At 38.1% G+C, this 25,399-nt stretch overlaps 1 long non-coding RNA gene and 1 other non-coding gene across 2 annotated transcripts in view; one reads left to right on the top strand and one right to left on the bottom strand.

Moving 5' to 3' along the window:
* LOC133050910 (uncharacterized) overlaps positions 1-25,399 on the top strand; it is a 193,054-nt gene that overhangs the window by 77,654 nt on the left and 90,001 nt on the right. The window lies entirely within an intron of this gene.
* Positions 1,956-2,062, bottom strand: LOC133055379 (U6 spliceosomal RNA). Its single transcript, XR_009692655.1, has one exon. It is a non-coding gene; the product is annotated as a U6 spliceosomal RNA (small nuclear RNA).

The following is a 25,399-nucleotide window of genomic DNA, read 5'->3' as shown; positions in this document are numbered from 1 at the left end:
CTAGTACTTGCATGGTTTCACTTTTATATTTAGATGCCTGATTAGTTCAGAGTTTATTCTTGTGTATTGTGTAGGGCATAGATCTAATTTAATTTTTCTAAGTGGTTAACTAAAAAAAACTAAGGTCATGGCATGAGGTCCCATCATTTCATGGAAAATAGGTGGGGAAAAAATGGAAACACTGACAGATTTTATTTTTTTGGGCCCCCAAAATCACTGTGGACAGTGATTGCAGCCATGAAATTAAGAGATGCTTGCTCTTTGGAAGAAAAGTTATGAGAAACCTAGACAGCATATTAAAAAGCAGAGATATCACTTTATTGACAAAGGTCCATCTAGTCAAAGCTATGGTTTTTTCCAGTAGTCATGTATGGATGTGAGATTTGGACCATAAAAAAGACTGGGAACCAAAGAATTGATGCTTTTGAACTGTGGAGTTGGAAAAGACTCTTGTGAGTCCCTTGGACAGCAAGGAGATCAAACCAGTCAATCCTAAAGGAAATCAACCCTAAATATTCATTGGAAGGACTGATGCTGCAGCTGGAACTCTAATACTTTGGCCACCTGATGGGAAGAGCCAACTATTTGGAAAAGATCCTGATGCTGGGAAAGAATGAGGGCAAGAGGAGAAGGAGGTGGCAGAGGATGAGATGGTTAGATAGCATCACTGACTCAGTGGACATGAGTTTGAGCAAACTCTGAGAGGTAGGAAGGTGTGATGGAATTTACACCATGACCCTGACCTAGGAGTCAGCATTATCATAACTATTTTTAAGGTAAGTATAGGGAAGCCTGGTGTGCTGCAGTCCATGGGGTCCCAAAGAGTTGGACATGACTTAGCAGCTAAAGAATAACAAGTGGTTAATCAGTTGTCTCAGTACCATTTATTAAAAACTCTATTTACTCCCCTGTGACTTGAAATACAATCCTTACTATATAACAAATTTTTATTGTACTTAGATCTTTTTCCAGACTTTCTATTCTATTATGCTGCCTCTGTCTCTTCATATGTTCCATACTGTTTTAAGTACAGAATTTTTATAGTATGTATTTTTAAAAGTTTTTAATTAATTAATTTATTCTTGGCAGTGCTGGGTCTTCATTGCTGCATAAGCTTTTTGCTAGTTGTGGCGAGCGGGGGCTACTCTCTAGTTGCAGTGCGTGGGCTTCTCACTGCGGTGGCTTCTCTTGTTGTGGAGCACAGGCTCTGGGATGCGGGCTTCAGTAACTGCGGCTCTCGGGCTCTGGAGCACAAGCTCAGTAGTTGTGGCACATGGGCTTAGTTGCTCTGCAGCATGTGTGATCTTCCTGAATCAGAGATTGATCCTGTGTCTCCTGCATTAGCAGGTGGATTCTTTACCACTGAGCCACCAGGGAAGACCAACAACAAGACTAATCCTTCTTGTAGCATTTTGTTCCTCCTTGCTTCCTTCTCTTTCTTTTTTTTTTTCTTTCTCTCTCTCTACATATTTTTAAAGACTTCACTTTTTTTTAAAGAGCAGTTTTAGGTTCACAGCAAAGTGGAGAGGAAGTGCGGAGATTTCCTTTATATCGTGGTCTCACACTTGTACAGTCTGCTTTATTACCAGCATCCCTCACCTGAGAAGGTGAATATTTGTTATAATTCATGAATCTACACTGACACGTTATAGTCAACCAAAGTCCACAGTTTACATTAGGGTTCACTCTTGGTGTTGCATAGTCTATAAGTTTGGATGCAGTGTACATACTGTATTCTTTATTATTGTATCATACAGAATATTTTCACTGTCTTGAAAACCTTTTTTTACCTATAGCATTTTTTTTTAGTATTTTTGTAATCTTTTTGCATTTTTATTTTTTCATATCAAGTTTAGTGTCATCTTGCCTAGTTCCATAAAAAATATCTTGTTGGTTTTTTAAAACTGAGACTGCATTTAATTTTATTTATTTATTTATTTTATTATTATTTTTTTAAAAATATGGAACGCTTCACGAATTTGCGTGTCATCCTTGCGCAGGGGCCATGCTAATCTTCTCTGTATCGTTCCAATTTTAGTATATGTGCTGCCGAAGCGAGCACTGCATTTAATTTTAAATTAACTTAGGAGAGAACTGACATCTTTATGAATTTATCCATCTTTTCCAAGAACAAGGGATTTTGCTAGAAAGAATATCTTTCCATCTGTTCTAGTCTCCTTTTACATCTTTCAGGAGTGTTTTATAAATTTCTTTATATAGGTTTTACCTATTTCTTGTTTAATCTATTCCTAAGTATTTTATTCTTGTTATTGCTGTAAATGGAGTTTTCTTTACTGCTCACCTTTATTCTTTTAAAAAATTATTTATTTTTACTCACCTTTATTCTTAAAGGCGATTTTCTTTTCCTGGGTATAAACAAAGGCAATATATGAAGATATCCTGGCTTTATACCATTGTTGTAAGTTGTTATTTTCCTTCAGCACGTTGATGATATTTAATAATATTCTAGTATTTTTTAGCATCCATATTTTCTCTTGAGATATTAGCAGTCAGGCTAGCTGTGGCTTCTTTGAAATCATGTCTCTTTTTCTGTGACTCCTCTTCAGATTTTTTCCTGTTTGATTCTCTGTAGTTTCACTGTGATGTGTCTAGGTGTGGATTAAAAAAATTGTTTATCCTCTCTGGGATTTGTTAAGCTTTGTGAAGTTATGGGTTGGTGAATTTTGTAAGTTCGGGAAAATTCTCATTCATTATATCTTTATGTATTGCCTCTGTTTATTCTCTTATCTGGAATTCTGATTAAATGTATATTAGACTTTTTCACTGTATTCTCTGGGCTTGTTCTTTTTCATCTATATTTTATGTATATTTTCTTCATGCTCCATTCTGGATAGCTGCTTCTGACTTTTCTCTTGGGTTGTCAGTGACCTCTTCAGCTGTGTCTGATTTGCTGTTAAATCTGTCCATTAAACTTTTTATTTACTGTTTTTTAGATGTACAACTGCTATTTGACTTCTTTTCACTTCTGCAATGTCACATTTTAAAGTGTACAGTTCCCTGATGACATTTGCAACTTTTTCTTTTATTTCTTTGATCATAGTGAAAATAGTGATTTTATAATCTGGGTCAGAAAAGCCTAATATCTAAGATGTTGAAGTCTTTCTGTTGTATTTTTTCCCCCTGCTGGCTCTTGATGAAGGAGTACCCGCTCCGTGCCCCCACTTTGAATGCTTAGTTCTCTTTGACTGTATTCTGGTCATTGTACTTGAAAACATATTTGTGGGAAAAAATTGAGACATAGGACAATTGAACCTTCTTCCAGAGAGAATTTTTGCTTGCTTTACCAGTTGTCTACAGACCCTACTAGTTTAGGGCTATCTTAGCAAGTTCAACTCTGATGTTCTCAGAATTATCCAGAAAGAGCAAAGTCTTGGAGTCTTCAGTTCATTCAGTTCAGTTGCTCAGTTGTGTCCAACTCTTTGTGACCCCATGGACTGCAGCACACCAGGCCTCCCTCTTTATTGCCAACACCCAGAGTTTACTCAAACTCATGTCCATTGAGTTGGTAATGCCATCCAACCATCTCATCCTCTGTCATCCCCTTCTCCTCCTGCCCCCAATCCCTCCCACCATCAGGGTCTTTTCCATTGAGTCAGCTGTTCGCATCAGGTGGCCAAAGTATTGGAGTTTTAGCTTCAGCATCAGTCCTTCCAGTGAGTATTCAGGACTGATCTCCTTTAGGATGGACTGGTTGGATCTCCTTGCAGTCCAAGGGACTCTCTAGAGTCTTCTCCAACACCACAGTTCAAAAGCATCAATTCTTCGGTGCTCAGCTTTCTTTATGGTCCAACTCTCACATCCATATGTGACACCTGGAAAAACCATTGTCTTGACTAGATGGACCTTTGTTGGCAAAGTAATGTCTCTGCTTTTTGATATGCTGTCTAGGTTGGTCATAACTTCTTCCAAGGAGCAGACATCTTTTAATTTCATGGCTGTAGTCACCATCTGCAATGATTTGGAAGTCAAAAAAATAAAGTCTGATACTGTTTCTGTTTCTCCATCTATTTGCCATCAAGTGATGGGACCAGATGCCATGATCTTAGTTTTCTGAAGGTTGAGTTTTAAGCCAACTTTTTCACTCTCCTCTTTCACTTTCATCAAGAGGATCTTTAGTTCCTCTTCACTTTCTGCCATAAGGGTGGTGTCATCTGCATATCTGAGGTTATTGATATTTCTCCTGGCAATCTTGATTCCAGCTTGTGCATCATCCAGTCCAGCATTTCTCATGATGTACTCTGCATATAAGTTAAATAAGCAGGGTGACAATATATAGCCTTGACGTATTCCTTTCCCTATTTGGAACCAGTCTGTTGTTCCATGTCCAGTTCTAACTGTTGCTTCCTGACCTGCATACAGATTTCTCAAGAGGCAGGTCAGGTGGTCTGGTATTCCCATCTCTTTCAGAATTTTCCACAGTTTGTTGTGTTCCACACAGTCAAAGGCTTTGGCATCGTCAATAAAGCAGAAATAGATGTTTTTCTGGAACTCTCTTGCTTTTTCGATGATCCAACGGATGTTGGCAATTTGTTCTCTGGTTCCTCTGCCTTTTCTAAATCCAGCTTGAACATCTGGAAGTTCATGGTTCACGTATTGTTGAAGCCTGGTTTGGAAGATTTTGAGCATTACTTTACTAGTGTGTGAGATGAGTACAATGGTGCAGTAGTTTGAGCATTCTTTGGCATTGCCTTTCTTTGGGATTGGAATGAAAACTGACCTTTTTTCAGTCCTGGGGCCACTGCTGAGTTTCCCAAATTTGCTGGCATATTGCATGCAGCACTTTCACAGCATCATCTTTTAGGATTTGAAATAGCTCAACTGGAGTTTCATCACCTCTACTAGCTTTGTTCATAGTGATGCTTCCTCAGGCCCACTTGACTTTGCATTCCAGGATGTCTGGCTCTAGGTGGGTGATCACACCATCATGGTTATCTGGGTCATGAAGATCTTTTTTGTGTTGTTCTTCTGTGTATTCTTGCCACCTCTTCTTAATATCTTCTGCTTCTTTTAGGTCCATACCATTTATATCCTTTATTGTGCCCATCTTTGCATGAAATTTTCCCTTGGTATCTCTAATTTTCTTGAATAGATCTCTAGACTTTCCCATTCTATTGTTTTCCTCTATTTCTTTGCATTGATCACTGAGGAAGGCTTTCTTATTTCTCCTTGCTATTCTTTGGAACTCTGCATTCAAATGGGAATATCTTTCCTTTTCTCCTTTGCTTTTCACTTTTCTTCTTTTCATAGCTATTTGTAAGGCCTCCTCAGAGAGCCATTTTGCTTTTTTTCATTTCTTTTTTGGGGATGATCTTGATTCCTGTCTCCTGTACAGTGTCACGAACCTCCATCCATAATTCCTCAGGCACCCTATCAGATCTAATCCCTATTTTGTCACTTCCACTGTATAATCGGAAGTGATTTGATTTAGGTCATAACTGAATGGTCTAGTGGTTTTCCCTACTTTTTTCAATTTAAGTCTGAATTTGACTAGATAGACCTTTGTCAGCAAAGTAATGTCTCTGCTTTTTAATATGGCGTCTGGGTTGGTCATAGCTTTTCTTCCAAGAGCAAGCATCTTTTAATTTCATGGCTACAGTCACCATCTGCAGTGATTTTGGAGCCCAAGAAAATACAGTCTGTCACTGGTTCAATTTTTTCCCCATCTATTTGCCATGAAGTGATGGGACCAGATGCCCTGATCTTTGTTTTCTGAATGTTAAGTTTTAAGTCAGCTTTTTCACTGTCCTCTTTCACTTTCATCAGTAGTGTAAATAAAGGTGCATCTTATTTGCCTTGTTAGTTGTTGTTGTTCAGTCACTAAGTTGTTTCTGACTCTTTGCAACCCCATGGACTGCAGCATGCCAGGCCTCCTTGTCCCTCACCATCTTCTGGAGTTTGCGCAAATTCTTATCCATTCAATCAGTGATGCCATCCAGACATCTCATCCTCTGCTGTCCTCTTCTTTTGCTTTCGATCTTTCCCGGCATCAGGGTCTTGAAAGAGGAAGCTCTGAGTTGTGGTGTTTGATAATTTCCATGGGGTAAATAATCCCACCATGGCTAACTCCAAAGGCTTAATTAATGGCTAATACCAGTGGCTTAACTTACAAAATTTCTGATATTTAACAATCTGCTATTGTGAGTTGGTACAAGCTGGCTCTAGCTCAGTAATGGTCCTAAAGCTTTAGTTCTGATGTCAGAGAGTTTTCTCTGAAAATCCAAGGAATGTCCAAAGGTTATAATAATATCTGTACAATAGGAAATATAGCTTATAAACCTTAAAAAAAGTACCTCAGTTGTCAGGTTATCCTGAATCCTTCAGAATTCAGTATTAACTATGTTCACACACAGCTGCCTGTTCATATTGTAACTTTCTAAGAGAATGCTTTTATATCTTGGTAATTGAAGCATACTAATTTGTTAGCAATGACAAAATAATCTTTGAGGAAAGATAACTGTTAGATGATTTGTTTTTACTAAGAAAAACTGCATCAAGTCAAACATTTATCATGAGATATTTTTGTTTTATTAAAATTAATTTTACTTGTTTTTTTAAAGTTTTTAAAAATTTAAAGTTACACATAGGCTCACATTATATTTCTGTTGGATGACACTGGTCTAAAGGATGTAGTTTAGACAAAAGTGACTCCAGATGAAAGTCTGAGATACAACAAGAAATGAAAAAAAGAAAAAATTAAATATATGGTTAAACATGGACATATATGATTGTATAAACAACAATAACAAGGGTTTTATGATCAAAAAACAAGATAGAATAAAAATATATGGAAGCAATAGTTTGTTAAGTCTGGGGCAGCAGTAATGAGGATTACAGTGATCTGAAGTCCTGTGTTCTTCTGGAGAATAGCCAAATTAGCTTTGGATAAGTAACTTATGCATGTTAAAATATCTAGAATATAGAGTATATGATTGCCTAAGTAGTAGAGGAAAATAGAATAGAAATTAGAAAGCAGTTCCTTAAAAAAACCAAGAAGGGAGAGCAAAAGCATGGGACTGATAGCATAAGCTAAGGTTTTGGAATTAAATTGATCTTTATAAAAATTACAGGGGCGGGGGGGCTTCCCTGATGGCTTAGCAGGTAAAGAATCTGCCTGCAATACAGGAGACACAGGAGATATGGGTTCTATCCCTGGGTCGGGAAGATCCAGTATTCTTGCCTGGAGAATTCCATGGACAGAGGAGCCTGGAGGGCTATAGTCCATGGGGTTGTAAAGAGCTGGACAGTGATGAAGCACACACACAGAGTAAGTGTAAACGTTCCAACTGAAAGACAGAGATTATCTGACTAGATTTTTTAAAATTATTTCAAAAATTACCCATTTATAAGAGGCACATCTAAAGCCTAAGCATATAGAAAGACTGAAAATGAAAGAATTGCACAAGATATATTAATATAATGTATATACCTAAAAAGTTCAATAGCAGATAAGATAGACTTTAAAACAACAAAAAATTACTAGAAATAGATCAGATTATTACATAAATTAAACAGTATCAATTCTGTCGCAACCCTTCTCCCCACCTCAACATTATGCTTTCAAGGTTTATCTACTGGTTCATGTTCCCTTTGGATACCAGGAATCCCTGCTAGGGGCCTCCTGGTGGCTCAGTGGTGCAAGATCTGCCTGCCAGTGTAGGAGACAGGTGTTCGATCCCTGGGTCAGGATGATCCCTGGTGGAGGGCATGGCAACCCACTCCAGTATTCTTGCTTGGAGAATCCCATGGACAGAGGAGCCTGGTGGGCTCCTCTGTCCATGGGGTCCACTGGGTCACAAATGATCAGATATGACTGAAGCAACTTAGCAGGCAGGCAGGCAGGCAATCCTTGCTAGACGCATGGAAGCCCTTCCCTCCCCCTTCAGAAATTTATGGATATTGGGATGCCTACGTTGACTTGTAGGTTCTAATGTATATGAGATAGTTACTCATATTGTCAGCATCAAAAATATTCCCTGAAAAGAAAAAGCTCCTTGACCTTGGTCTTGGCAGTGGTTTCCTGGATATGACAACAAGAACACATGGAACAAGAGCAAAAACCAACAAATTGGACTGTATAAAACTAAAAGCTTATACACATCATAAGAAACAATGAAATAAAAAGGCAACCTGTGGAAAGGGAGAAACTACTTGCAAATCATATCTGATAAGTTAATATCCAAAATGTACTTAGCAAAGAATCACATATCCAATTAAAAAGTGGGCAGAGGAACTGAACAGACATTTTTCCAAAAGAAGATGTACAAATGACCAACAGGTACATGAAAAGATGCTCAACATCACTAATCACCAGGGAAATCCAAATCAAAACCACAATGAGATATCACCTCATACCTATTAGAATGACTGTCATCAGAAAGATAAGAAATAACAAGTGTTGGTGAGGATGTGGAGGAAAGGAAGTCTTTTTGCACTGTTGGTGGGAGTGTAAATTGGTACAGCCACTATGGAAAACAGTATGGAGGTTTCTTAAAAAATTAAAAGTAGATCTACCATATGATCCAACAATTCCATTTCTGGGTGTATATCCACAAGAAAAAAGCACAGGATCGCAAAAAAGATATCTGTACCCCCATGTTCATTTCAGCACAATTTATGATAGCTAAGATAGGAAACAATAATCTATCAACAAATGGATAAAGATGTAGTGTGTGGGACTTCCCTGGTGTCCCAATGGTTAAGAATCTACCTTGTAATGCAGGGGACACAGGTTTGATCCCTGATCAAGAACCAAGATCCCACTTTCCAAGGAGCTACTAAGCCCACGCACCACAACTACTGAACCTGTATACTCCGTAGCCCACGTGCCACAACTAGAGAGACCACGCACTGCAATGGAAGATCCCACATAATACAAAGACCCAGTGAAGCCAAATTAATTAATTAATTAAAAAAAAGATGATAAGGTGTAGTGTTTATGTATACACACACACACACACACATCGTGAACTATTATTATTCAGCCTGAAAAAGAAGGAAATCCTGCTATTTCTGACAGCTTGGATAAAGCCAAGTAAAATCAGTCAGAGAAAGACAAATGCTGTATGGTATCACTTACATGTGGAATCTAAAAAAGCTGAAGCTTGGAAAAACCAAGGGTAGAGTCATGGTTCCCAAGCGCTGGGGGTTGGGGGCAATGGGGAGATATTGGATCAAGGGTATAAACATTCAGATTTAAGATGAATAATTTCTAGGAAGTTAATGTACAGCATGGTGATTATAGCTAATACTCTTGTTTTATGTACTTGAAAGTTACTAAAAGGGGAGTTCTTAAATGTTTTCACCGCTAAAAAGAAATGGTAATTATGTGATAGGATGGAGGTGTTAGCTAAAGCCATGTTGGTAATCTATTGCAATATGTAAAGGTATCAAGTCAACACACTGTACACCTTGAACTCATGCAATGTTATATGTCTACTCTATCTCAGTAAAGCTGGGAAAGAAGTAAGACATTGAAATGATAAAAAAAAAAAATTCCCAGCAGGTGAAGAACTCGGATTTCATCTGGAGCAAAAGAGAGTAAAGATGGGGATGGTGGCTCTGGTCTGCATTATGGTCAGGAAGTGAGATGGTTGGAGGGTTCCACCAAAGGGCCGGTTTAAACTTATCTGCCAACACCAAGGGAGGGTGCCTGGACTTTCTTATGGGTTGGCTTAGATGTGGGGCAAAAGGGAAAGGGAGAATAGTGGGACTTAAATACTCTCAGTGGTCAAATATCAAAAATAGTCAGATTCTGGGAGTTCTCAGGTGATCCAGTGGTTAGGACTCAATGCTGTCACTGCCAGGGCCTTGGGTTCCATCCCTGGTCAGGGAACTAAAATCCCATAAGCTGTGGGCCATGGTCAAAAAAAGTCAGACTTCTTATTATGTCCATCGATCTAATTTATTTAACTAGTATATAGTATTCTGTCGTTGATGTAGTTGTATCAATTTATACTTCCATGTCTTAAAGCAGTTAAGTTTGCATTTTGTTCAAAGGGTGAGAGGAGGCGGTTAGAAGGCCTAAGTGTGACAGTGATATGATCTGATTAATAGAAAAATAACTCTGGCTGTTTGTGGGGACCTGGAGGTGGTAAATAAGGGTGGAAACAAAGGGCCAGTTATTGTAATCCTTAGGATGAGAGACCTTGGATAGGGTGGTACTGGTGGAGATGCTGATGAATGGTTAGAATTCAGGATATACTCTGGAGACAGAGTTCACAGGATCTCTGATGGATTGGATATGGGCTATGACAGAATGATTCCTAGTTTTTAGTCTCACTAATGAGATGGAGAAGACTGGGCAACAAGGGGATGGGGCAGGGGAATCAAGAGTTGTTTTGTCTGCATTAAATTTGAATATCAGGGCTTCTCTGGTGGTTCAGGGGTTAAGAATCCAGTATCAATGCACGGGACATGGGTTTGATCCCTGGTCCAGAAGGACTACACGTGCCTCAGGGTAACTAAGCCCCTGCGCCACAACTATTGAATCCTGTGCGTCCTAGAGCCCATACTCCGCAATAAGAGATGCGACTGCCATGAGAAACCTGAGCACTGCAAGTAGAGAGTAGCCCCCGCTTGCTGAAACTAGAGAAAGCCCGTGCACAGTTAAAAAAAAAAAAAAAAAGAATAATAATAAAATAAATAAATAATTGAAATGCCTTTTAGACTTGCAAGTGGAAATGTGGAATGTGCAGCTTGTCATGTGTACTGGGAGCTCAGGAAAGAGGTCAGGGCTGGAGAGCTACATTTAGGGTCCTATTTAAAGCCACAGGCTGGATGAGATTACCTGGGTATACAGAGAGAGATGAGAAGGAATTTTCAGACCTCCAACAGTTAGAAATTGGGAAGAGAAGAGGACCTCGTAAGGGAAACAGAAGTGGTGGAGGCCAATGAAAACAGAAGTGACATCGGGAGAGTATGGTGGGTGAGTCAAGAGCCACACAAAAACAGTACTTTAAGAAGTAGGGAGCAACTTCCCTGGTGATCCAGTGGTTAACAATCTGCCTGTCAATGCAGAGGTCATGGGTTCGATCCTTGGTCCAGGAAGACCCCATATGCAATGGGGCAACTAAGCCCACACATCCCACTACTAAAGCCCTCATATGCCCTAGAGCCTGTGCTCCACAACAAAAGAAGCCACTGAAATGAGAAGCCCACTCATCAGATGAAGAGTATTCCCTGCTCACTGCAACTAGAGAAAGCCTGCAAGCAGAAATGAAGACCCAGTGCAGCCAGAAAGAATACATTAATAAATTTTTTTTAGAAGTATGGAAAATCACTATGTCAAATGCTGATAGATTAAGATGAACTCTGTTTGGTGGTTTCTTACAAAACTAAGTGTACTCTAACCAAATGATCCTATAATTGCACTCCTTAGTGTTTACCCAAAGGACTTGAATTTTTATGTCCAGACAGAAATCTGCACACAGATGTTTATAGTAGCTTTATTCGTAATTGCCAAAATTTGGAGGCAACCAAGATCCCCTTCAGTAGGTGAGAGGATAAATAAACCATGACACATCCAGACAACGGAATATTATTCAGCTCTAAAAAAAAAGCAATGAGCTATCAAGCTATGAAAAAACATAGCAGAAGCTTAAATGCATATTACTAAGTGAAAGATGCCAAACCAAGAAGGCGACATACTGTATCATTCCAACTATATGACATTCTGGAAAAGAATACAATGAAAAGATCAGTGGTTGCAATGGGGAAGAGATGACTAGGTAGAGAACAGAGGATGTAGGAGGTGGTGAAGATACTCTTATGTGATACTATAATAGTGGATTCGTGTCATTATACATTTGTCCAAAGCCATAGAATGTGCAAGACCATGAGTGAATCTTAATGTGAAACTATGGACTTGGGGTGATTATGATGTGTCAATGTAGATTTGTCAGTTGTAATAAATGTACAACTCTGTTGGGAGATGTTACTAATAGAGGAGGTTGTGCATGAGTAGGGGCAGACAGCATATGAGAAATGTCTGTCCCTTCTTCTCAATTTTGCTGTGAACCTAAAATTGGCCTAAAAAAACCTTTTTTAATGACTACCTTAAAAAATAAATAAAGCTACTTTGAAAACAAACAAACAAACAAAAAGATTAGCTCTGTGAATAGACGAAGATCATCTGAGCCCTTCTGTTACTTTTGAACTTTGATTTTCTTGTATTTTGACACCTTAATTGTAGTCCTCAGTATTTGTAAGTATTCTTATGGGGATATCAAAACCCACCCTGCAACCCCCATCCCATTCTAAGTATATCATTAGATGTAGAATGTAAAAGATTAAAGAATTAAAAAGTGCTGGAGGCCTTGTATCTGGTGGTAGCCATTTAACCTACCCCATAGTGGCATCCTGGTGTCAAGCAGCTGTGTATATGTTTTAAAAGCCCATCCGAATGCTCTCGAGGGCTTTTTATATCATGAGTTAGAACTGCCTGGAAGATCTGATTGGCCCAATTCTGCAAAGAGGGTTCCAATAGGTTTTAAAGCCTTCTGTCTCATTTCTTTCTGCATTTGTTATTAGCTCAATAAATAATAAATAGAGGAATTACCCAGTCACTAATTTGCTTTTTTTATCAAGCAGAGTTCGTGTTTTAATAAATTGCCATTTTTTTGTATTATTGAACATGTGCTATAATATGCCTGTAATTCAAACATTAAACTTTTTATTGTAGTATTTGTTTCCTTTCCCGTACATAGTTTCTTCAGCTGTAGTTTTTACCAGGATGTTTGATCATTTATTGCTTCTATATTATGTCTCTTAGTAAAATGTTTGCTTTCTTCCTCAATTATTGCATTAAAAATTAATATTTATTTTTCTCTGATTATAGGTGTGGTGAATGATGCCCTTTAAAAAATTCCTAAATTTCCTTTTTTAAGGCATAATATTCTTTTTTTGCTACTGTCATGTTTTAGGTTAGTGTTGCTTTTCCAGTATTTTTAGGAAATGCTAGGTTGAGCTATGAAATTGCTGACATTTGACCATTTCTGGCTACAGAAATGGCAATTTCAAATGGTTCAATCTGATACTTTTGCTTGCTTTAGTAATATTACTTAACAGTCACTCAGCCTTTCAGTGAAATGTCTGACTTTAAGTTGTCCCAGATTAATTTGACTGAAGCTTGGATAGTTTGCTGAAACCTGATCCCACACGCACTCTTTTCTCAAAGCATTGCTTCCATAGAGAAGGAATTACCGCTCTCTCCTTTAACTCCTCTCCTTTAATTTTACTGGCCTCTCCACTGGCCACATATTATACTTCAGCGTTTCTTGCAGTGTGCTCTGTCTGTAATTGCTAAGACCTGCACAGAAGTAGCAATGAGACTTTTAGAAGAAAAGTGGTATTTGGATATGAATGTCGAAGGTGCTCTAGATTATAGCTGTGTGGATATTTGCAGGTTGTTTTCCTTTTTATTAAAGCTGCTGCCAGTGTTGGTCTGGGTAAGGGCAACCTTGCCCACTAGCCTTCCTTCTTCCTTCTCATGCATCTTCTCAACCACCTGGAGAAACGTCCTGTGCATTCTCCCCCCTGTTTCCTTCTCCTTGGTTTCTGGCTGGTCCTGGTCCATTTTTTTTAAAACATCAGAATCACCTTTTATTATTTATTTATTTGCATTATAGTACATGTATATTTCTTTTTTCCTTTTTAATCAACTTTAAGTATAATTTGCATACAATAAAATTAGTACATTGTTAAGAGTTCTGGTGCTGGTCCTTTATTTCAGGCCCTTCCGTTCTTCTTGAGGTGTGGATTATTGGTAATAAAAATGGTTTCTGTTTATGGAGGATTGTGTGCCAAACACTGCTTTCTATATGTATTTGCTCCTTTAGTCTTCCCAGTAACCCTGTGGTGCTGTTGTTATACCCGTTTAGAGGTGAGGCAGAACCCGCTACATCATTTGCAGGGCTCGATACAGAACTAAAATGTGGACTTCTTTTTTAAAAATGATTAAGGAGAGCACCAAAAATGATTAAGGATTTCAAGAGAGGGACAGCATTAACCTAGTGTAGAGCCTATCTATGTGTGGTCCTTTCTGCAGCTACACAGGCCAGTGAAGATAGCCCTGGGGTGAGGCATCTGAGGCAGAAGGTGGGTAAGTGAAACTCCCACCTTATGACGTGATGAACTTGCATCAAACCGATGTCTGCAGGCTCCCCAAGCCAACTTGTCTAACTGCTCTGCTGCACTGTCATCATCTCTCCATTAGTCTCTCTCTCTGGTCTTAACCCCAAGTTGTGATCCTTCTGAAACTGAAATCTGCCCACATGACTCTTCTGTGGAATGGTCTTCTGTGCCGCTGCCTTTGAATAAAGTCTAAACTTCTTGGTGCTGAACCTAAGACCATGTGGGGTCTGGTTTCTGGCCTGTCCTGGTCTCATTGCCTCCCAACATGTGCCATATACGCTTTGGTCATCCTGCTCTCCTTGGAGATCTGGAAAATACCGTGCTTTTTCATGCCTTCTTGGCTTTTCATATGCTAGTCTTTTTTTTTTTTAATGTATTTATTTATTTATTTATTATTTTTGACTGTTCTGGGCCTTCGTTGCTGTATGCAGGTTCTCGCTAGTTTGCAGCGAGCAGGGGGTACTCTTTGTTGTGGTGCATGGGCTTCTCATTGCTGTGGCTTCTCTTATTTTGGAGCACGGGCTCTAGGTGAGTGGGCTTCGTTAGCTGCAGCACCTGGGTCAGTAGTTGTGGCTCCAGTAGATGTTCCAAGGCCTGTGGGATCTTCTAAATCCTGTGTCCCCTGCATTGGCAGGTAGATTCTTAGCCACTGGACCACCAGGGAAGTCTGCTAGTCTTTTCCTCTTCTATCCCTCCACCTCCAAGTTCCCAGAAAATTCATATTCATTCTTCAACATCTGGTGTAAATATTTCTTTCTGTGTGAAGCTCCAAGAGTTGGCATCTTTCTTCTCTGTGGCCTCAGTATCTTTCAATAATTTCTGTTTGGGTGCTTATGGTGGTATGTGGTCGTCTTTGTTTTCCATGCCTGTCTTTCTGAATAAACTGACCTCTTCGTGGGCAGGAACGATGTGTCTTATTTGGCGTTGTGTCCCCTGTGCTTATCACAGGGTTTGACATAAAGTGTGTGTCGTGCGTGTGCATGCCAAGTTGCTTCAGTCATGTTTGACTCTGTGACCTTATGGACTGCACCCCACCAAGCTTCTCTGTCCATGGGATTCTCCAGGCAAGAATACTGGAGTGGGTTGCCATGCCCTCCTTCGATCTTCCTGACTCAGGGATCAAACCCGCATCTCTTAACATCTGCTGCTTTACAGGTGAATTCTTTACTGCTGAGCCACTGGGGAAGCCTAAGGGGTTTGTGTTAGATCAATACTAACTGTGTTGACTTAAATTCAGGACTGGCTTAGGTAGGGATATGATGATAGTTTAACAGGACCAAGCAAAGAAGGCTTTGGCTGTTGGTGACAGGCCCAAAGTGTCACTGGATTATCTGTCTGAAAAGATAGGTTAGATGGATACCTATGTAGTCACAGAAAGTCCCACACTCACCTGGGACCAAGGACAGGTATGAACTGGAAGGTCTCGACCTTTCACTGCTGTGAGGTCACTCCAGATCATGGCACATGAACCCGTTAGCACCTGGGATGGTCACTTGGAGAGATTGTTGGAAACTCTTGCCCCTTGAGGTCACCATGGGGAAAGAAAACATATTTAATGTTCAAATGTGGAAGGAAAATTATTTTCCTTTTATTTCCCCCAAGGTAATTGGTTAAGTGCTTCAAAGAGAATTTCAACTTTATGCAATGATTTATATTAGAGCCTAAACAGAAAATACAAAAGCAGCAGATTTGCTAAATAAACCTAAGTAATTCTTAGGCTAACCAGTTATTTTTCAGTTTATTATTTTTTGCTTCATAGATATATGATTCATAGCGTCCCATTCTGCTGAGTCTACTGTGTATGTGAGCCCTGATGCTTAAATGAGCATCATCACAACCCTTAGAGCATATTGCCTGTGGGTTGGGAAAAAGTAATACTGTTTCTACTCAAAAACCTTTTATATGGGTTGTTTTGTGATCCCGATCACAGGAATGTTCATTCTCTTTCTATCAGCCTCTTTAACTGAAAGGCATTTTCTTGAAAAGGTGTGTGTTAGTCGCTCAGTCATGTCCTACTCTTTGTGACCCCACGGACTGTAATGTAGTCTGCCAGGCTCTTCGGCCCATGGAATTCTCCAGGCAAGAATACTGGAGTGGGTTGCCATTTCCTTCTCCAGGGGATCTTCCTAACCCAGGTATAGAACCTGGGTCTTCTGCATTGTAGGCAGATTCTTTACCATCTGAGCCACCAGGAAAGCCCCCTTGAAAAGGTGTTTGTTCCCCGAATAGATTGAGGCTATGGAGATAATACTTAACTAACTTTTTGAAGTTGTGATTCTAAGATTTGTCTTGCTCTGTTTCTGAAAAAGAGATGTGGACTGTTGTCTTTCTCCTTTAACATGTGGTCACATGGATTGTTTCCCGGTGTCCCCGGGAAAGCCCACTTAAGCTTCTGCACTCCACTTTATGCCATCGCAGCTGCTCCCTGCCTCCCCAACACACCCCGTGCAAATGACTACCTGTTCTCCTCTGTCTACCGCCTGAGCTGGACTGAACTGTTCAGGAAGTGACGGGGTAAAGGAAGAAATGATGTCCGATATCTTATGTGCTCAGAAGAAACTGGTCCACAACTTTGTATTTGAAAGTGATTCAGGATGTAAACTTTGCTGGAGATTAACTTTCCTTGAGGCTCTTAAATATGCTCTTCCTTGGTGTTCTGGCTTTGAGAGTTACTTTTTAGAAGTTTTATGCCAAGCTGTCTTTCTTTTCCTTAAAAGTCACATTGTCTTTTTGCCTGAATACTGAAAGCTTTTTTTCCCCCCTTTTTTCTTTATATTTCCATTGTTTTTCTAGAATGTCTGTCTCAGTATTGACCACTCTGTGTTGTAAATATGAAGGTTCAAGTCTTCTTTTATTTCAGGGAAGAATTTTTGATTATGGTTTTAAAAATTCTTTTCATTTTCTTCCTATGCATGTTAGCTTTTTTTTTTTTTTTGGCTTGTCTTCTGTGTTTATTGTTCTTCCCTTAATGTATTTTATTCCTTTCATTTCTGTTTTATTTCCTCCATTTTTTTCTTATTTCCACACATTTATTCTCTTACTGTACTTTCTGTGGTTTCCAGTTATTCCTTTTAGTTTAGTCTTCATTCTTGAAATGTTTTTTTCTTCTTTAAAATTGTTTCTGAGCTTGTCAACTCTTCATATATGCCTATTTTCTGGCTACCTCGTTTCTGAGCTTTGCTAGTTCTGGCTTATGCTCTTTTATCATAACTTCTCCTATTTTCTTAATGTTGTTTCAGTTTAAAAAAAAATGTTTGTTTTTTTTTTTGGTCTCACTATGCAGCATGTAGGATCTTAGTTCCCCAACTGGGGATCGAACCCATACCTCATGCATCGTAAGTGTGGAGTTTTAACCACTGGATTGCTAGAGATGTCCCTTAGTTTTTTAATTTTGTTTAACTCATTTTGAGATGTTAGCTCACTGTTTTCAAAAGCTTTGTAGTCATGTTCTTCTGGTGAATATTTATTTTCTGTATATGTGTTATTTGCATCACTTTTTTACTTTTTGGTATTTTTGAATGTGAGATTGATTATAATCTTTTTCTATTGCTGAAATGGTATTTTTACAAGGACGTTCATGTGTAGGGGATGGAGTGGGCCACAATATCTTTCTTTATTTTCAGTTTTATCACGAAGTATTTAATGGTTCTTGTGCATTCATCTCTTCGGTGCTTTCCACTTGCTTCCTCCTGTCCCCTCCTCCACTGGTATCTGAACACTTTTCTCTTTTATGCCCAGGTGCCCTGCTCTGATCAACTTGCTCTGCTTCTGCTATTCCTCCTCCATGTGGGTTTCTACCTGCCTGAAAGGGAGCCCACTGGATGTTCCTGAGTCCTGATGGTCAGCTGCCTTTCAGTCTTCCCGTAGTGATCTTTGACCTTGCTTTGATTGTGAAGCCCCTTCCACCTGTTGGGCCTACATCCTCATCTAAGTGGGAGCCCTTCCTTTTGAAGCTGACTACTTGTTGGTAATCTCTCAGTTCTCCAGCGTTTAGGACCCAGGTTTCTCCCTTGTTTCTGCCTTGCTGTCATTCTCTGTGGGTCTTACTGTGGTTAGTGGTTTGGCCCCACCCACTTGTATCATAAGGTTATTGGAGATTCTTTGTGAATTGATTTTGTTGATGATGTCATCCTGGGTTTTGGCTTCTACTATCCTATTTGATTTTGTTTATGAGGGGATTTGGGGAAATTATAAAACCATGCTGTCATCACTTCTGTCTTATCTCTCTTTTCTTTTTGTCCATTTTCACAGTCTGAAGTCCATCCTTTTTTGTGTACTTGAAAAAAAACCCTTCTTCTTAATATTTTAAAATTTGTTTTTGGATGTGGTGGGTCTTCACTGTTGTGTGCAGGCTTTCTCTAGTTGCACTGAGCAGGGGTTACTTTTTCTTGTGGTGTGTGGGCTTCTCATTGTAGTGGCTTCTCTTGTTGTGGAGCATGGGCTGTAGGGAGTGCTGGCTTCAGCGCATGTGGTCTCAGTAGTTGCAGCTTGCAGGCCCCACAGTGTGAGCTCAGTAGTTGTGGCACATGGGCTTAGTTACTCCATCACTTGTGAGATCTTCCCGGACCAGGGATTGAACCGGTGTCCCCTGCATTGGGAGGCAGATTCTTAACCACAGGACCACCAGGGAAGTCCCTGTGTACTTTCTGATTTGGGCTTAAAAGAATCCTCTGAAGACTCGTTCTACATAGAAATGACTCATTCCATTCTCTGGGGGTAGAGTCTTGGCTCTTATTCATGTTAAAGTATAGGCAGACCATAATCAGATGTGGGAGCAGTGAGTTCTCAGCTTTCTTATACGGAAAAGGGTAAAGCAAAGAGAATTTTTACAATGTGATAGAAACTGCACATTAATTTCTGTGTGTGTTTTGTTTTGTTTGGGGGTGATCATTTGCAATGTTTTGCTACTAAAAAGTCTGATTCAGTGCCGCATACCTATATTTAAAATAAAGGAAGCATCCTGCTTCTTTATGTTTTTGTCCTTTTTTTCTCCCTCTTACACATTGTTTTTATTTTATTTTTACTTTATTGAGTAACTGATACTTTTAGTAGGATCATGATCTAGAATTTTCTGATATACATCTTTTATTCTGGACTTGAGTTCAGAACTTGCTTTAGGGTTCTATTGGTAATAATTTTGTATTTTGGATAGGACTGTTGTTAGGATCTATTTCAAAAGCCTTGGTTTACTTGTCAACTGCCAATTTCTTGACTGTAGAAATAATTACTATTGTTCTCAGATATCTTTGAAAATTTGTTAGTATCTTCTGAAGTATGGTAACATATAATTCTTGTGCTATCTACTATAAATTTTGACTTCTTCTTATAAAGTATGAGTTTGATTTCCAAAATACTTTATCATGCTTTTTTGCACACTACATAATTCATTACATTTTGATGTATTTCAATTACATGGGTGGAAAAAGTGAATCAGAAAAATATATGAGGCTAAATGGAGTAGGAGAACTAGAGAAAAAAAAAACATTTAGTCAAATGCATCAGATCAAGTAGGATTTATACCAGGTATGCAAAAAAAATTGGTGTACATTAGGAAAACCAATCAATGTATTTCATCATATTGACAGACAAAAGGAGAAAAACCATATGATTATCTCCATAAACACCAGAAACCATTTGATAAATTTCTAGATCAACTAAAGATTAAAACTTCCAGCAAACTAGGACTAGAAAGTAACTTTAAGAATCTCTTTTTAACAAAGAGTTAGAAATATAAAGGATAAACAGAGATGAAGATTATAATAACTAAATAGCTAAAAATAAACTAAAAACTAAATATAACTAAAAATTAAACTAAATATAACTAAAAACTAAAAATAACTAAAAATAAAAAAATAGACTAGAAGAAAAAAATAGTACATTAGATGATAACAAAGGAATGGATCAGTGTAGAGAGTAGAGGAAATAAATCACTGAAACTGAAGGGAAAAAAAGAGTGAAAAGAATTGAGGACAGTTTAAGAGACCTCTGAGACAACATCAAGGATAATGACATTTGCTCTATAAAGATCTCAGAAGGAGAACAGAGAGAGAAAGGGGAAGAGAACATCCTTGAAGACAAAATAGCTGAAAACTTCCCTAACTTGGGAAGGGAAACAGACATTCTGGTCCAGGGAACACAGAGAGTTCCAAATAGAATCAACCCAAAAATGACCACACCAAGACACTGAATAATTTAAATGGCAAAAATAAAAGATAAACAATATTAAAGGCAACAAGGGAAAAGAAAGAAGTTACCACAAGGGAACTTCTGTAAGTCTATCAGCAGAGTTTTTGAGCACAAGCTCTGCAGAGCAGAAGGGAATGGCATGGTATATTTAAAGTGATGAAAGGGGAAAACTCATAACCAAGAATACTCTACCTGGCAAGGCTTTCACTCAGATTTGATGGAGAGATCAAAAGTTTTATAGACAAGCAAAAACTGGAAGAGTTCAGTACCATCAAACCAGCTTTACAAGAAATGTTAAAGAGACTTCTTTAAGCAAAAAGAAAAGGCTGCAACTAAAAATATAAAAATTATGAAAGAAAAAAAATCTTACTGGTAAAGGCAACTATACAGAAAAATAGTAAATCAGCCATGTATAAAACTAGTAGGGAGCTTTCCTGGTGGTAGAGTGAATGAGAATCTGCCTGCCAATGAAGGGGACATAGGTTCAATCCCTGGTCTGGGAAGATTCCACATGCCGTGGAACAGCTAAGCCTATGTGCCACAACTACTGAGGCTGCTTGCAAGCTGCAATTACTCAGCCTGTGTCCTGCAACACCTGAAGCCTGTGAGCCTAGAACCTGTGCTCTGCAACAAGAGAAGCCACCAAAATGAGAAGCCCTTGTATTGCAAGGAAGAGTAGCCCCTGCTCACTGAAGCTAGAGAAAGCCCACGTGAAGCAATGAAGACCCAGCAGTCAATAAAATAATAATAATAATTAAACTAAAAAAAAAACCTTAAAAAATAAAGCTAGTAGGAAGGTTACAAGACAAAAGTAGTAAAATCCTCTATATCTGGAGTAAGCAGTTGAGATATAAAACAAAAAAAATTTTTTTTAAATGTCAAAAACAGTAAACATGGTGAAGGAGAGTAAAAATACAAGGTCGTTAAAATGCATTTGAACTTGAGATAATCATATATATATATATTTATTTATTGCTGTGTACAGTGTGGGGAATATAGTCTATGACTAGGTAATATCTTTGTTGACATAAATAGACTTATCATGGGGATCATTTAGAAATAGAGTAGAAAAGTCCAATATCTGATATTAAAAATTCACTAGAGGGGCACAATAGCACATTTGAGGAAGTAGAAGACTCAGTAAATTTGAAAATAGATAATTGAGATTTTCTAGTCTGAGGAACAGAAAGAAAAAAGAGTGAATAAATAACGAATGAGGCCTTAGAGACCTGTAGGGTACCCAAAACATATGCATGATGGAATTCTAGAGGGAGGGAAAGAAAGAAAAAAAAAAGAATATCTGAAGAAATAATGGCAGAAAACTCAAATTTCTGCATATTGAAGGAGCTGAATAAACTTCAAATAAGATAAACTCAAAGAAATACACACCTAGGAACATTATAATCAAACTGTTGCACATAAAAGACATCTTTCAAAGGGAATCTTGAACGTGAGAGAAGTATCTCATCTTGTGCAGAGGATCCTTAGTAAGATTAACAGCTCGTTTCTCATCAGAAACCATGGAAGCTAGAAGGCAGTGAGATGATGTATTAAAAGAGCTGAATGAAAATGTTATCCAAGAATTCTGTATGCAGCAAAATTATCATCCCAAAGATAAAGAAGTTAATACATTTCCAGATTTAAACAAACTAAAACTTTATCACTGGCAGACGTGCCCTGCAAGAAATACTAAATGTTGTCTTTTAGGCTGTTGTGAAAGGACGCTAGAGAGTGACTTAAATCCATGTGCTGAGATAAAGAATTCCAGTGAAGGAACTACATAGGTAAACGTAAAAGACAGTATAAATATGATTTTTGTTTATAACTTTTATTCCTCCTATCTGACTTAAAAGATAACTGCATAAAGCAGTGATTATAAATTTGTGTTGATGAGTATGCATTGTATAAAGATGTAACTTTTATGCCAATAATAGCACAAAAACAGAGAGGAATGAATCTATACAGAAGCAAGGTTTTTAATATTATTGAAATTAAGTTGATCTAAATTAGATTGTTATAAGTTAATATTAATGATAATCTTTAGGAGAAACTATGTAGAAAATAATGAAAAAATGAATATAAATAGTAAAAGAAATAATGGGAGACTTGAAATGGTACAATAGAAAGTATCTATTTAACACAGAAGAAGGCAGTAATGGAGAAATACGGGAACAAAAAGAACATGAAACATGTAGACAATTACTGGTAAATATAAATATTACCTTATGAGTAATTTTATTAAATGTAAATGAATTAAATACTTGAAATGGTAAAATATTAATTTTAACTGGACTGTGAAAATTTAGGCAGAAATTAAAACAAGAACAAAAACAAACAACAAAACCTTACAAAAAATATATAGTATTAAAACCCCATAGACATTAAAAATATTCACATAAAGCAAAGAAAATAGAAAAGAGGAAGCAGAGAAAATGAAAATGGGAAAAATAGAACACACCCCTCTTCCAAACACATCAATAATTATCCAAATTTATTAATAATTGTATCAAATTAACTATTTGCACACACTGACTGAAAGTCAGATTTTCAAACTGAGCTAAAAAACATGAGCCCACTATGTGCCATCTAGAAGAACTCAGTCTAAATGCAATTATATAAGTAAATTAAGAACAAGATGTTAGAAAAAATATCAAATCCTAATAAAAGATAACTAGAGAAGCTATATTAATATCAAAAATTAATTTTGGAAGGTAAATTATAAGAGGTAAAGAAGGACATTGCATAACAATAATGGGCCAAGTCACCATGAAGATATAACCATTTTAAATGTGTATGCATCTGACCACAGAGCTTTGAAATACATGAAGTAAAAACCGGGATAGAACTTAAAGAAGAAATCTACAATTATAGTCGGATATTTTAACACCTCTCTCAGTAGTTTATATAACAAATAGAAACTAACAAGGTTATAGAATAACTGATCAACACTATCAGCCAACTGGATCTAATTGACATGTATAGACCACTCCACTTACCAACACAACATAGCATTTTTATCAAGCACACATGGGACATTCGCCAAGATATATCACCCCTTGTGTCATAAAACAAATCTTAACAAATTTAAAGTTAAAAATCATGTGAAGTATATTCTCTGAGGCAGAGTGGAATTTCATAGGATATAGGAAGAGAGAAATTGTAGACTATGATTAAAAAATTTATTTGGTTTTTTTAATGCTGAATAACAATACTACAACAAACTTAGTGGTTTAAAACATCACACATTTATTATCGCAATTTTCTGTGGGTCAGTAGTTCAAACATGGCTTAGATGAGCCCTGTGCTTAGAGTCTTACAAAGCTGCAATTATGTTGGTCTAACTGGGGAAGGATCCATTTTGTTAGCCACGTTTAGTTCCTTGAGGTTGTAGGACTGAGATCTTTTGTTTTTTCTGGCTGTTGGCTCAAGGCGTTCTCAGTTTACAGAGACTCCCTGCAATTTCTTGCCACTTAGGATTCTCCAACATGGCCATTTATTTCATAATTTGTTCTTAGTGTGGAAACACCCTTCTATATTGCGTGTCAGATGTGCAAATAGAGAAACAATTTTCCTTTGGTATTTCTCAGTTTTGCTGTCTGGGGTCTTGGTTCTGCTCTCTGAGTCATTCTTCCCTTTTCATGAAAGGTAGCCTGTGTTTGAACCTGAGTTTTATTAGCCTGCTCCTTACCAACAGAATACTGGGAATCCTACAACTTCCTTTCATTTTGTATTCTTTTTCCCTTTCAATCTATTCTCTTAGTTTCTGCTGAAATACTTTTCTCAAGAACTTTCTGGGCCTTCCGTGGGTTTCACTTAGATTTACTCCATTCTAAAAAAGTCACACACATACAGATCTTTTTGAGATAAGCCCTTCTCTACCTGCCCAGAGTGTTGGGGAATATCTTCCTAAGCGCCTACAGGCTGTAGGTTTGGTTGAGAGGCTCTATGAGGCCCACTCTTCACCTCTTGAAAGGACATTTTGAGTGACTGACTACTCCGACTTTTTGGTCTTTCTGAGATTTAAGTAAAAGTTTGTACAGTTACCCCCTCAGCTTTTTCTATAGAGCATACTTTCCTGATAGTGCTTAGAAATTATTTGTTAGTATATTTGGAAAGTTTGAGAATTTTAAAAATCATCAAGTTCTGGTTCCTTTTGTTTAACAATTCTTCTCTTATTTATCTCTTTCTTTTCTCATTTTACTATAAGCAGCAATAAGAAACCAGGATGGACCTTTAATACTTTGCTTGGAAATTTCCATAGCTATATAGCCAAGTTAATTATGTACAAGTTTGGTTTTCCATATAACTGCAGAAGATAATTTAACTAAGTTTTCTGCCACTGCATAACAAGGATCCCCTTCCTTCATTTTCCAATAACGTGTTTCTCGAGAATTTCCTTTTAACCGTCACTAGCAGTATCCTCCGGAGAAGGCAATGGCACCCCACTCCAGTACTCTTGTCTGGAAAATCCCATGGACGGAGGAGCCTGGTAGGCTGCGGTCCACGGGTCGCTAAGAGTCGGACACGACTGAGCAACTTCACTTTCACTTTTCACTTTCATGATTGGAGAAGGAAATGACAACCCACTCCAGTGTTCTTGCCTGGAGAATCCCAGGGTTGGGGGAGCCTGATGGGCTGCCGTCTATGGGGTTGCACAGAGTCGGACACGACTGAAGTGACTTAGCAGCAGCAGCAGTATCCTCCAGTTTCACATTTCTTCTAACAGACTGTTTAAGGAAATTTAGACTTTCTCTATGATGCTTTTCAAAATTCTTCCAGCTTCTGTCCACTACTTGGTTCCAAAGCCACTCCTTAAATTTTTAGATATTTATTACAGTAGCACCATACTCTCAGGTAACGAAATCTTTATTAGTTACCTTTTGCTGTTCAGTAGGTCTGGGTTGTCAAAACCTTGCACATCCAAAGAAAGGTTTGGTCTTTGCCTGGCTCCTAGGAATGTCCTGCCTGTTAAGAGTGGCTTTGTTTAGCTGAGGCCTTGGGCCATGCTAGATAGTTTATGCTAATTGCGATGTGTGTGGGTACCTTGGGCTACACATAATGT

The sequence above is a fragment of the Dama dama genome, chromosome 4 (assembly GCF_033118175.1).
Source record: "Dama dama isolate Ldn47 chromosome 4, ASM3311817v1, whole genome shotgun sequence".
NCBI lineage: Eukaryota > Metazoa > Chordata > Mammalia > Artiodactyla > Cervidae > Dama > Dama dama.
Note: the sequence above shows the minus strand (reverse complement) of the source record. Positions and strands in the feature narration are given on the sequence as shown.